Below are 15,125 nucleotides of genomic sequence, written 5' to 3'. Positions count from 1 at the left end.
AGAAGAGAGGAGGAAGAAGAGTGGAAGACGGGGAAGAAAGTGCATTAAATCTCAATTCTACTAGTACTACTACCAGGATATAGGAACCGTCCTCCGGAGTGTAAATAGTTACACCGATGACATGTGGGTCTACCACAAGAGGGCCCATATGTCAGTTAATGGAGGACACAGGTGCGTAGGCGTATTTGCGGAAGCGTGCTCTACTGGCAAACATGATGGCAGTAGTGGGTAAGGCTGATTTAGTAACACCAACACGCTGGTTTAGCTTATTAATTACGTTTCCCATCTACTGCATCGTGTATTGTCACTTCACTGCGAAGACTAGTTGAATCTACGCTCACTTCACTCATTTTGCTCCGTACCTAGTCACTTGTTGAAATCTGTAGAAAGACAAACACTCCATATTTGGGAACAGAGGGAGGCTTTTACTCCGTACTGGAGTATTTGGGAACAGAGGGAGTATCACCATATGGAGGGAACAGAGGAAGTTTGAAATATGAACATGTCAATGGGAGAGAGTAAGCCCCATGCATGCATGCATGCATGCAACATGCAACACTCACACATACTCCACATGGACGCACGCAACACTCACGCACCCATGCGGCACACAGCACACGACGCAACACACACGCTCACTCTCAAGTGCCCTCAACCTACTCCCTACGTCCGTGAAAGATTGTACATTTAGAGATTTACACATTTACCAGGGTATAATTAACGCCCAAAAGTAGCAGACTTATGTGTGCATGCGACCATTGAGATAAGAAGATTAAATGAAGACCGTTGCATGCTGTAATTAAGGATAGACATGTAGCCTATACCTACAGAACAAGTTGGTGCATTAGTCAATCAATATCGATTTAGATTAAAGGCTAAATGCATTGGAAGTGTAGATGTACATCATGTACTACTACACTCTTTGTTTTATAGCCGATGTACACTCTTTGTTGGAAGGCCGAGGGAGGACACATGCATGCACTCACATACACAGCTAGGGCGGTTCGGGCGCAAGGGTTGGACTCGTGTGGCACCTGCGTAAAGTTTTGTTTAACTGATTTCTTTGCTCCGCCAACTGACAGGTGGGACCCAAAAACCAGGTGACAATTTAACCAGTCAACAAAGTGCCACGTCGATTATGTGGCCGGTCAGTAGGGTGCAATACGGTGCTCTACGATGAGCTAGTGATCGTATAATCAACGCAAAACTATATATAGTGACCGTAAAGAGCGTATTGTTACATATGTTGACCGTCAGTGTATTTTTCTCGTTTCAAATTAAGCCATATTAATCGGAAAGGACGCAGTATGGACTACTACTAGTACTAGTACTGCTTTGATGTGTCCCGTCAACTCGCCGAACGAGGAGAAGCTTTCTTACTACGCCTCTCCCTCGCCCACGTGCGCGGTGGTTCGCAGGATGAGGAGAGGGTTTTGACTACAGAGCCCTCTCCCTCTTCCTCTCCCTCGCCCTCGCCCTTGCGATGGACGTGCAGCAGTTCAATCGGTGTCAGATTGCCAGACGCATATTGTACTGTAGTATCATCATTGTTGGACCTTCCGAAGAGGCGAAGAGGCAAGTGCAAGGTTCACACGAGTACGAACTGTTGAACCTCCCGAAGAGGCAAAGAGCCAAGCGTAAGGTTTTATAGGAGTTGTCGTCCTAGTAGTAGTGTACTACAACTATAGCGAATGATGCTACTGTATGATGCCGCCACATCACGTATATCCAAAGCTGTGCCACCTTTTTTTCTCAAAGAGCGTGTTGGAGCCCGTGCAACAACCACACAAGTTGCACGTACACATAACACATTTACTAGTAATAAATTCTAAAGGACAAATGCCAGTATGCCACACAAGTTCATCTCCAATTCATGTGATAAATTTGTGCACGACTAGTCTACATATATTCACAGCGCTACCGTTCACAATTACCGTACTCCACTTACACCTTATAGATGGCCTACATGCATGTCCTCCTCCAGGTTCCAGTCCCAGGTGTTCTTCATGTATGGCACGATCCATAGCGGTGGGCAACGGGAATCATTGTCGCAGCTTTCTAGTCCGGTTCCACACGATGGAGACTCATCCAAGCTGAAGCGGCATAAATGAAGGATAGCGTGTCCCAGCATGTCGTTCATCCGGCGGTGCGCAATGAAGACACGACCATGCTTCATGAACGGCAGGCCTTCCGTGTCGTGCACGGAAGGTGGCATCCGCTTCACAATGGGGTAGCTGTCCCCGATGAAAAGCGAGTACTCTCCAAGAGTGTTCCTCGGCACCCACGTAGCATCACGGGGGTCGAACTCGGCGCCGTTCATCTGGTACACGCGGCATCCCAGATCTGGACACATGGTGACGTACATAGTCAAGGTCCATGCATAATAATGTTGTGCTCAAATATGGCGGTCAGTAATACTGTGCAGCAAATAGTACTACTCCGGTATAGAGGAAGTAAAATAACCGGCTTATAATATATAGCCACTCTTGGCTACATGGATGAGATAGTAAGACATGGAAAAACAAAAATGGTGGCAGCTAGTGGGTTCAAGTCTTCAAGGGCCCAGCTAGCTATACGCGTCCTCCAAGGTAAAAAGTACTCCTACTAGTAGTACTAAGTATACTACTAGTACAACAATGAAAGAGAAGGCGAGAGAGTTAAAAAATGGAATACCTGGGTAGATGGTGAAGGTCCGATCGTGGTAGATTGTGTGACCATGTTGCACATCAGTGGTACCATGGGTAACGACTGCTAAGATAGTTGATCCCAATATGCCAAAGTCAGCTACAAGGTTCCAGGTTAGACCGAATCGCAGATGCAAATGCACATCCAGGATCAGCTATCTTATTTTGATCGGGGGATGACTGGTCCCTGCAAAATAATGGAGTACCGTTAGGGATGCAAATGATGGTTTGTGCATTCCGTTTGTAATCTCCCGTACCGTAGGATGGCAACCGGATGAAACAAGTCCCCTGGCTTGTCACCGCGAAGATGCGGCCTAGATGGCGCACGGCGTCTTCGAACATGTAGGGGTACAAATCTTCCGCCACCAACATGCGCCAGCCTCTGCCGTTACTGCGTCTTGCATTGATGGCAATCCTTATGTCGAACACCGCGATGAGATAGTAATCTTCGTAGCCGCGTAGCTTCGTCGGCGGCTCCGCAATTGCTATCTTCTTCAATCTCATGTAGGAATCATCATACGTATTCAAGCCCAGCCAGTTCGGAAGGCCGATCCCAATGGTGGAGAAGGGGTCTAACAGAACGGCCGCACTGTTGTGGATGATGTGCAAAATGATGGTGGTATCCGGCCGGAGGTATGCAAGCCAATCTTTGTTGGCACCAACCCAGACCTATATATAAGACGGTGGGCAACGGAGAAATTACGGGATGGAAATGGAATAACTAAGTACTACATGATCAAACTCCATTACTGACCTGCTCATCGGACAAAATCCGACTACCTCTCAACGTCGGCAACTCTATCAGAGTCAACGTGCAACCATGGCCAGGGAGCGGTGGACTGTTCGAAGGATTGTCCCATAGAAGAACCTTCTCCTCGAGGACGCATGGAAGACCAACAAGCATGGCCTTTTCCCAAACATGTTTAAGAAGCGTCTTGAAAAAGTTGGTGCAGGAAGCACCGAGTCTTGCAGCGGTGAGGACGTCGGAGCGGCGTGCGATTTCTCCTAGAGGATCGTCGTCCAAGGTTTCCCAGCCCCGACGAGGAGGAGAACCGCCTGGCGAATCCATGGGAGCAGCGACGAACTGCCTTCTCTTTGGGGGGGGGGGAACTAGCGAGGAGGAGATAAGAGCGTAGTAACCGCAAGGCCTCGTCCCTTCCAACTGTAGATCGTTCCTCAGCGAAGGGGTGAGGCTATTATTTACTACTAGTACTAGCATTATGGAACGTTATGGGATTGCATTATACTGTAAATAATAGCACTAGTAAGAAATTTTTGGCACTAGGTAGTAGTTTTTGGCGTGGATTAAAAAATTTTGGGTATGTTTTTGCCATTTTTTGTACACGCCAACTAGTGTCAAAAAACGTCTTACATTATGTGACGGAAGAGTACGTACTCGTACTGTAGCAGTACCAGTACTACTTTTCTCAACTACGAGTATTAGTGCGATGTACTGTACTTCTAGTCTAGTCTAGTCTAGTATAGTGCACCAGTTTTGAACTCTTGAATCTCAGGGCCAAGGAGCTACACTTGGAAGTGGAGGGTACTACTGTTCTGCAGAACCATTGTTGTACTATCAATGCAGGGGAAGTACACCTGCGTAGTGGCCTAGTGGGTACTCTCGGTGCTATATTCAGTCGCTCCTCTCACGTAGGAGTAGCTGGCCTACTCAGCCGCTCCTCTCACGCACACACTAGCAGCCTGTTTATCAGCGACGGCTACTGCGGTCTGCGGGGGCATAACATTTGAGTTATTTGATACAGCGAGACTAGGCTTTTCGCTTCAATTTGTGGAGGTGTAATGGATCTCGTCGAACTTTGTCAGTAGTTCCTTCTTTATGAATGAGATGAAGCAAAGCTTTTGCCTCCGTTTCAAAAAAAAACACGTCAAGAGGAATTTCTTTTATAGTAGAGCCGATAATGGAGTGAAGTCCATGCGTGCAACGCCACAAGCTACAGAGTACTAGTAGTACAACACTTTACATAGAGTACAGAACCATATTGCACAGTTCCCAATGCCCTGCCAGGCTTTTCCGGCTCCTTGGGCTTAATTGGGAGGCGCTAGTTTAAATATGCTACTACTAGCTGATGAGGAAGCTGCAAGCGAGGTGCGGCTAGGGCGAGCACGCGAGCCACGGGATGCTGGAAAGGAAAACCCGTTCACGTGGCTAAGCTGTCCAGTGCACCCAGATTGTGGGGCCGCACGTCCGTTTGACTTCAGAACTCAAACTACCCGTGTAAAATATTGGCTCGCAGCGAAGTGTAGTACTAGTACTATTTTTAAAAAAAAGGCCGCGGTGCGTTCGGCCGGGATCGAACCCACAAAAAAAGGTATACACTCCTGCGACCACTAGTAATACTCGTTGGAGTACAACGCAACCTAGAATCGCCTTTTGTCGCTAGTAGTACGCACATTGTTCCTTACAAGAAACCCCTAATAATGCAAGAAACCACTAAAATGCCAAGAAACTACTACCACTTGCATATGTGGCAGACTTAAGATAAGACTACCTTATCAACCATTGTACATGCTCTTACCAACCAAAATCCTCGAGTGACCTCCTACCTCCGGCCCGTCCACCTAGTCATCCTCGGCCATGGGACGCAGCTACCGCCGCCGGCAGAAGGCGAGGTCAAAACCGCCGGCGGTGCGGAGCCCATGTTGCGGCAGCCCGGATGCCAGCTCCGTCCGGCGCTCACGGCTGCTAGCTAGCCAAGATAGCTCCGTCTAGCTGCTTGTCTGCAAGGTTTGCTAGCTAGATTGGCACGGCAGCGCAGCGGCTTGCTCGCGTGCGCCGCGCTCAGGCCAGCCATCTGGCTCGAGCGAAGGCCAGCGCGGCGGCTTGCTCGCTCGTGAGTCACGCTCGGTCCAGCCTGCCAACCCGTGCGGAGGCCAGCGCGGTGGCCAACTCGCTCATCACCGGCGCCACCGACGAACACGTATCAGTACTGTTTGAAGTAATGTTCAGGAAAATAATGATTTGAGGGGGAATAACAGGATAGAAGGTCAGATGTGGGTCCCTCGTGTCAACGGTCAAACAAAATGTGTTGGTTTAAGCTGCCTCATCAGCACGGACGTGTGGGCCAACCCAGTCATAAATGGGTTTAAACGAACCTAATCGGTAGGAGTACTAGGTAGTACTAGAAGTTTTTGGCGTGGATTAAGAAATTTTGGGTATGTTTTTGCTATTTTTTGTACAATAGATTCTTCCTAGGGCTGATTGAAAGTGGTAGTTTTTTGTTAAATACTCTACATATTGTAAGTAGGAGTGAAAGTTAAGCTTTGGAAGCCAATAAGCAAGGCTAGTTACATAGTGCATATGTGTACATGATTGAATGTAAATATCAACCATGAGTGACTAATATCTTGATGGAAAACTTGAAACTATGGAATACTAGAAAAAAAATACATGGTTGGAAATACTAGCAATGTTCATGTCCGTTGCAACGAATCATAATTAGAATAATACTTATTCACAAACTTGGTACAAAACACCCTAATTTTGATATACATATGTATATTATGTTTCAATTATAATATATTCCTTGGGCTGTTTTGGTGAGGTCAGGGAGGGATGTGGTTGGTTTTAAGATACTAATTATGGGTTTTGCTGCAAATTGGTAGACAAGTGGGATGTTGGTGAGAAAAGGCAACAACTTACCTCACAATCGTTAGATGTAGATCTAATGGTCAGAAACGACGGATGGCAGACACACCAGCATCACCAACTTAGTCTTGTGTAGGAGTACTAGCAAGATCCGTGCATTAACGGAACATCAAGATGCATTTTTTTATAAAATACTTGTTGTGATTGACCCTTGCGGGAGTAATACCACGTGTAAAAACTAATGATATCTCGATAAATATGAGATAAGGTGAAGAGGAGTTGGGTGTGGTGGTGGTTGTTGGTCGGACTGAGCGGAGGCATGGGGATTGACGACGCCAGCAGCGGGCACTAGGCCAGTTTGTTCCAAAGGCTTCCTTTCTTAATTGCTCAACAATGAGGTTTGTTGGATATAAGGATGAACGAGGGAAGGCATTGTCTGTAAATGTGGAGAGGGGTGCTGGTATATTTTAGTTTAATTCCCATCCGTCAGATATAGATCAGACGGTCTATATTGCAAGATGGCACACGTACCATCATCACCAACTTGGTTTTTTATAAAAGAAGAAATATAGGTATGGAGATGCAAACGTATTATCGATACTTGCTTCCGTAAACTAGCATCTACATTCTATTCAATGCCTCGGCATGTGGGGCCTTAGCACAATGACTTCTCGACTGTGCAAAACAAAGATTTTCCCGTCGCCGACAAGGAGGGGGTGACGGCGGTGCGCTTTTTGGCTTGCTCTAGTCCTACTAGGTGGTCTAAGCACGTGTAGATTTATTCTTTTTCACGTCTCGTGTTCGCCGTACTGCCACGACTGTTGATGAGTAGACGGTAAGTTATTCACGGGGAAACCCTTGTTGAGCGTGTTTGCGAGAGAGAGAGAGAGAGAGAGAGAGTGTGCGTGTGCGATATGTTAGAGACTGAGGCAATGATAACAGATTCTTTGTGTCTATGTGTGTGGAGGATAGAGAGAGACATGTACATGGGGCTTTGTGTTGTGTAACGTGGAGACACATATACATAATTAGAGAGTCAGTGTGTGAGATACACATGTGGACATGGGGAGAGATGAGGATCCAGATAAATGGGTGTTTGTGCGTGTCTGTGTGTGTTTGTGCACGCGTTTGTGTGTGACAGGGAGAGAGTGTATGTGGAGTAGAGAGACCACTGATGATGTAAACCTAGTATAAGGGAAGGGGGAATGGTGTGACATGTGTAGTAGCGAGATAGCACGGGTGCGGGCCGGGGGAGCAGACTATTTGGAAGAGACATCGTGTGTGTGTGTGGGAGAGGGGTGTGAGAGCGAGAGAAAGATAGAGCTAGCGAAGAGAGAGAGAGAGAGAGAGAGAGAGAGAGAGAGAGAGAGGTGACAGGGGTCATTTGTGTCCATAAATGGCGTATAGATAGGGAGACAATGTTGATGTTGTCCGAAATTGGCCTATGAACGGAGACGCAGGGGAAGCGAGTCATCGTGTGTGTGATACGGACTTCATGAGAGATCTAGAATAGATGTTGTAGAGAACAATGTGCGAAATCGAGAACGGTCAAAGAAATAAACATTATATTTCAGGTAACCCTATCAATGTAGAAACTAATATTATTGAAACTGTAACCCCGGAGGAATACATAAGGGACACTTTCCAGAACGTTTCAGACTCCGAAAAGGAATATGTATGTGGTACGGTAAGTAAATCGACTCCAAAACAATTCTAAAAGCAATTTTTATCAGTTTTGGAATATTTATGAATTTTAGGAAGAAAGAAGTAGTCTGGGGAGGGCACGAGGCCTCCACGAGACTAGGGGGCACGCCGACCCCTACTGGGCACGCCCCCTGTCTTGTGGACACCTCGTGTGCCTCCCGGACTCTGTTTTTCTTGCACATTACGTATTTTGGTCGGTAAAAATTCATTATATAATCTGCAGAAAGTTTTGACCACCGTATCACGCAAATATCCTCTGTTTTCGTTTCGAGTTGTTCTCTGTTACAGATCTAGAGCACCATGGCGTCACCCTCCTTCGACAATGAAGACAAGGATGCTTGGCTATTGAAGATAGAGCTGAAAAGAGAAGAACCGGAAGATATCAACAAGGATGAAGGGATCAAGGAAGCCATGGAGGTTCAAGCCCCGGCAGTGAAAAAAGAAGACATCCCTCAACCTTTACCTAACCTCTTTACTCCAACTGAGATTGAAGCTTTTAAGATGACTGAGTTAGCTCGCATACAGAATAAGTATCTCACACAGGAGAATATTTTGTTGAAGGATCATATCGCTGGTCTCAAGGGCATTATCCGTAAGTTGGAGGAACTTTTATGCTCGATGTGCGATTATCCATCATCATCATCACCACCTCCATCACCTTCGAAGACATAATCATATGGGTATGGGCACTCACCTTAGCAACTACCAAGCTTGGGGGAGATGCCCCGGTATTGTATCACCATCACACTCGTATCTTTACCGTTTTGTTTAGTTCGATCCTTTTAGTAGTATCTTGATCTAGTACATTGAAGTTTTGATATCAAGTAGTTTTGAGTTTGCTTTGTGATCTCTTTTATGTAGTCGAGTCCGTGAGCTATCTATAATAAAGATTAGTGTTGAGTCAAGGGCTTTGCTTTCTTGCTATGATCTTGATAAAAATAAAGAATAAAAAGAATAAAAGAGTTCCTATGGATCTTATGGATAGTGATAACTTCACACATAGAAAGTATGAGGCATAAAACTTGTTGGGAGTTGATTTACATAGTTTTGGTCATCGTTGCAATTAATAGGAAGTAATAAGGAAAGAGAGGTTTCACATATAAATACACTATCTTGGACATCTTTTATAATTGTGAGCACTCATTAAGTATGACATGCTAAAAGAGTCGAGGTTGGACAAGGAAGACAACGTAATGGTTTATGTTTCCTCACATATCAGTTAAAGTATATTGTCATTGACCTTCCGAACATGTTGAGCTTGCCTTTCCCCCTCATGCTAGCCAAATTCCTACCACCAAGTAGAGATACTACTTGTGCTTCCAAATATCCTTAAACCCAGTTTTACCATGAGTGTCCACCATATCTACCTATGGATTGAGTAAGATCCTTCAAGTAAGTTGTCATCGATGCAAGCAATAAGAATTGCTCTCTAAATATGCATGACTTATTAGTGCGAAGAAAATAAGCTTTATACGATCTTGTTATGGAAGCAATAAAAGCGACGGATTGCATAATAAAGGTCCATACACAAGTGGCAATATAAAGTGACGTTCTTGCGTACTAAGATTTTGTGTATCCAACCGTAAAAGCGCATGACAACCTCTTCTTCCCTCTATGAAAGGCCTATCTTTTACTTTATGTTCTTACTTTATGCTTTTTACTTTACGCTTCAGTCAAGGTGACCTTCACCTTTCCCTTTTTCATTTTATCCTTTCGCAAGCTCCTCGTGTTTGAAAGATCATGATGTATATATCCGATTGGATGTTTGTTAGCATGGACTGTTATTGTTGACATCACCTAAAGGTGAATACGTTGGGAGGCAACACAATAAGCCCCTATCTTTCTTAGTGTCCGGCTGAAACTTTATAACCACAAGTATTGCGTGAGTGTTAGCAATTGTAGAAGATTATATGATAGTTGAGTATGTGGACTTGCCGAAAAGCTCTATTCTTGACTCTTTGTGATGTTACGATAAATTGCAATTGCTTCAATGTCTGAGATTATAGTTTGTTAGCTTCAATGAATTTTCTGAACCATGCTTGACATTGTGAATTGATTGTTACTTGATCATAAGAATTCATATGACAAAATCTATATATGTTGCTGTTATAAGAATGATCATGATGCCCTCATGTCCATATTTTCTTTTTATCGACACCTCTATCTCTAAACATGTGGACATATTTTTCGATTTCGGCTTCCGTTTGAGGACAAGCGAGGTCTAAGCTTGGGAGATTTGATACGTCCATTTTGCATCATGCTTTTATATCAATATTTAGTGCATTATGGGCTGTTATTACACATTATATATCAATACTTATGGCTATTCTCTCTTATTTTGTAAGGTTCGCCATGAAAAGGGGGAATGCCGGCAGCTGGAATTCTGGCTGAAAAGGGAGCAAACATTGGAAACCTATTCTGCACTGCTCCAAAAGACCTGAAACTCCACGAAACCTATTTTTGGATTTAATAAGAATTATTGAGCGGAAGAAATACCTCAGGGGGCCCACACCCTGTCCAGGAGGGTGGGGGCGCGCCCACCCCTACTGGGCGCGCCCCCTGTCTCCTGGGCCCCCTGGTAGCCTCCCGGTGTCCCTCTTCTGCTATATGAAGGGTTTTATCCTGGAAAAAATCGGGGGCAAGCTTACGAGACGAAACTCCGCCGCCACGAGGCGGAACCTTGGCGGAACCAATCTAGAGCTCCGGCAGAGCTGTTCTGCCGGGGACACTTCCCTCCGGGAGGGGGAAATCATCACCATCATCATCACCAACGATCCTTTCATCGGGAGGGGGTCAATCTCCATCAACATCTTCATCAGAACCATCTCCTCTCAAACCCTAGTTCATCTCTTGTACCCAATCTTGTATCCTAAACCACAAATTGGTACCTGTGGGTTGCTAGTAGTGGTGATTACTCCTTGTAGTTGATACTTATTGGTTTACTTGGTGGAAGATCATATGTTCAGATCCTTAATGCATATTATTACACCTCTGATTATGAACATGAATATGCTTTGTTAGTAGTTACGTTTGTTCCTGAGGACATGGGTGAAGTCTTGCTATTAGTAGTCATGTGAATTTCGTATTCGTTCGATATTTTGATAAGATGTGTGTTGTCTTTCCTCTAGTGGTGTTATGTGAACATCGACTACATGACACTTCACCATTATTTGGGCCTAGAGGAAGGCATTGGGAAGTAATAAGTAGATGATGGGTTGCTAGAGTGACAGAAGCTTAAACCCTAGTTTATGCGTTGCTTTGTTAGGGGCTGATTTGGATCCATATGTTTCATGCTATGGTTAGGTTTACCTTAATACTTTTGTTGTAGTTGTGGATGCTTGCAATAGGGGTTAATCATAAGTGGGACGCTTGTCCAAGTAAGGGCAGTACCCAAGCACCGGTCCACCCACATATCAAATTATCAAAGTAACGAATGCGAATCATATGAGTGTGATGAAACTAGCTTGACGATAATTCCCATGTGTCCTCGGGAGCGCTTTTCTCAATATAAGAAATTGTCCAAGCTTATCCTTTGATACAAAAAGGACTGGGCCACCTTGCTGCACCTTATTTACTTTTATTATTTATTACTTGCTACAATTTATCTTATCACAAAACTATCTATTACCTACAATTTTAGCGCTTGGAGAGAAAACCTTACTGAAAACCGCTTATCATTTCCTTCTGCTCCTCGTTGGGTTCGACACTCTTACTTATCGAAAGGACTACGATAGATCTCCTACACTTGTGGATCATCAGGGTGCAGTCGCCGCCGGCGGAGCCGAAGTGGTGATCGGCGATGAGGAGGTCGAGCCGGTCTCCAATGACAGTGAGAGATCTGCGACAGCGCCCGGCGGGACTGAGTCAGATACTGCGATGGTGGGGGCACCCGAGGGGGCGTCAGAGACCATGGTGGCAGGGGTGTCCGAGGAAGGGGCCTCACCTGAGGAGCCGGCCGCTGGAGGGGCGGCTGAACCCGCGACGTCTTTGGGGATCTGGAGGGGGTGGCCAAGCTAGAGGGTGCGGAGTGTGTGGGAGGGGCCTGGCTCTGGGCGCTTCTCGATGAAGGGGGCGGCCCGTTGTAGGTGGTGGCGGGAGTGAGCTGCGCTGCGAGAGGCGCCGAAGGCTGCACGGGGAGGGACGGTACCTGCTGAAAAGGAAACACCAGCTCATCAAAGTACATGTGCCGCGATGTATAAATGCGGTGGGACACTGGATCATAGCACCGGTAACCTTTGGCGTTGGGAGGTTAACCGAGAAAGATGCAAGGGACCGACCGGGGAGCGAGTTTGCGAGGAGTGGTGGACGTGGTGCTAGGATAACAAAGGCACCCGAAGATGTGAAGGCCATCATAAGAGGGGGCCGCACCAAAGAGGAGCTGGTGGGGAGCATAGTTCCAGCGAGGGTGGCCCGGGCGGATGTTAATGAGGAGGCTGGCGGTGGCGAGGACCGAGGAGGCATGTTGGAGGGGAAGAGGAATGTGCGGACGCAGTCATTAAGAGTGCGAATGACGCGCTCGGCGCGGTCATTTTGCTGGGACGTGTAAGGACAAGTGAGGCGAAAGATGGTGCCATGAGAAGCGAGGAGATTACCGACGGCGATGTTGTCAAACTCTTTTCTGTTGTTAGTTTGTAGTGCAAGGATAGGACGACCAAACTATGTGGTGACGTAGGAATAAACGATGGTGAGTTTGGTGAGGGCGTCGGACATGCGACGGAGTGGAAACTTCCGCACATAATGAGAGAAATTATCCAATATCACCTAATAGTATGGGTAGCCCGTGTTGCTTGCAACCAGGGACGTCCAAACATCACTATGCAATAATTGAAACAGAAAAGTGGAAATGTGTGTAGACTCGCTAAAGAGAAGACGAACGTGCTTACCGAGATGGCATGCCGCACAAGTGTGGTTGTCAACCTTATTACATGAGAAGGAAAAACTCTGAAGAATATGACACAAAACTGAGGAGTTGGGATGACCGAGATGAGCGTGCCAAAGGTCGATGCTAGCGGCGAGGGCGGCTGGACGGGTGGAGGTGGTGGTAGAGGGATGCACCGGGTAGAGCTCGTCGGGGCTATCACATCAATGGAGTACCATCCGTGTGTACGGGCATCCTTCATAGAAAAGCCAACATCGTCAAACTCGACAATAATAGGATTCTCACGAGCAAGGCGACGAACAGATACAAGGTTTGTGACTAAGTCAGGAGAGACAAGAATATTAGATATGTCAATAGGAGTAGAAGTAGATGGAAACGACATATGACCCGACATGTGTAATGGTAAAGAGGAACCGTTACCAAAGGTGATGTGAGTGGGAGTATGAACGGGAGTGGAAGACGTAAGGTTACCAGGATGAAATGTCATATGAGCGGTGGCGCCCGAGTCCATGTACCAGTCACCGCCGCCATCGTAGTTGCTAGGTGGCTGAGCCGAGTGCAAGGTGGCGAGTAGGGCGGGATCCCACGGCGGCTGAACCAGGGGCGGGTAGGACCTGCCGTAAGGTGGCTCGGGAGCGGCGCCATAGCCGCCTGTGGACGGCGATGCAGGGAGGGCCGGGTAGGGGGCGGCGTAGGGTGCGGCGCCGGGCACGGCGAGAGTTTCCTGGTGGCTCGCTGGACGGGGCCCAAGGATGCCCGGGGCAGGTGGCCGGGGCACCGGCATCGAGTATGCGTGGACAACTCCTGTCCACGGGTTGGTGCCATAAGTCCACGACGGGGAGGGCTGTTGCTGATGAAGTGCCCCCCGTACTCCTGGTCGCCCCCGTGCGCCTGCTGCTTGCGCCCGCCCTGGTGGCGGTTGCCGCGCTGCCCGCCGCCTTGAGGCTGCTGTTAGGGAGCAGCGGGTGGGGTCGGAGCCGCGGGCGGGAGGGGATAATACCCCAGGGGCGCAGGGGGCGGCATCTGTTGCCGCGGCGCGGGTGGGACGGGTGGTGGTGGGGTGCCACGAGAGGTGCCGGCGGCGTGGGCGTGGTGCTGCACGCTCTTCTTCACCCCCTTCATCCGGCGCCCCTCCAACCGCAAGTACGCCACAAACTTGGGGAAGGAGGGCTCCGGCATCAAGGTGAGGTTGGCGGCGGCGTTGCCGAGGCCCTCGTTGAGGCTAGCGGTGAGCGTGCTTTGAAGGAGGTCGTCATCAATCCTGGCGCCGATGTCATGGAGCTCATCCGACAACGTCTTGAGGCGGCGGCAATAGTCATCAATGGACTATTCATCCTGATGACAGTCAAAAATTCCTGCTGCAGAAAGACGCAACATTGAAGGTTGTTGTCGGGTGAAGAGGCCATTGAGCTTGACCGACATGGCGCGTGCATCATCCCCATCAGTCACGACCGTGTGAATCAGGTCCTTGGAGATGGTGGTGAAGAACCACCGAATGAGCGTAGTGTCGATCGCGGTCATCTCGGAGTCGTCCACCATGGCGCGATAACCCGCAAGTATACAGATAGTTGTAGCCTCTTTCGATAAGTAAGAGTGTCGAACCCAACGAGGAGCTAAAGGTAGAACAAATACTCTCTCAAGTCCTATCGGCCACTGATACGACTCTACGCACGCTTGACGTTCGCTTTACCTAGAACAAGTATGAAACTAGAAGTACTTTGTAGGTGTGATAAGATAGGTTTGCAAGATAATAAAGGACACGTAAATATAAACTAGGGGCTGTTTAGATAAAGATGCAATAAAGTAAATATAGAGAGTGTGGAAAAGTGGTGGTAGGAGTTGTGAAATTGTCCCTAAGCAATTGACTATGTTACTAGACCGGTAATCACTATTGCAATTCTATTTGAGGGAGAGACATAAGCTAACATACTTTCTCTACTTGGATCATATGCACTTATGATTGGAACTCTAGCAAGCATCTGCAACTACTAAAGATTCATTAAGGTAAAACCCAACCATAGCATTAAAGCATCAAGTCCCCTTTATCCCATACGCAACAATCCCCTTACTCGGGTTTGTGTTTCAGTCACTCACGCAACCCACTATAAGAGAATCATGAACGCATTGCAACACCCTACAGCAGGAATCCCTCACGCTTGCGTGACACGGAGGGCACCATAGGACAGCACCAATAATAAAACATGCAACTCAAACCAATCGTAGCAATTCATCAATCACCGATAGGACAACG

Source organism: Triticum aestivum, chromosome 5B (assembly GCF_018294505.1).
Source record: "Triticum aestivum cultivar Chinese Spring chromosome 5B, IWGSC CS RefSeq v2.1, whole genome shotgun sequence".
Lineage (NCBI taxonomy): Eukaryota > Viridiplantae > Streptophyta > Magnoliopsida > Poales > Poaceae > Triticum > Triticum aestivum.
The sequence above is the reverse complement of the archived record's forward strand: the minus strand, read 5'-3'. Positions refer to the sequence as shown.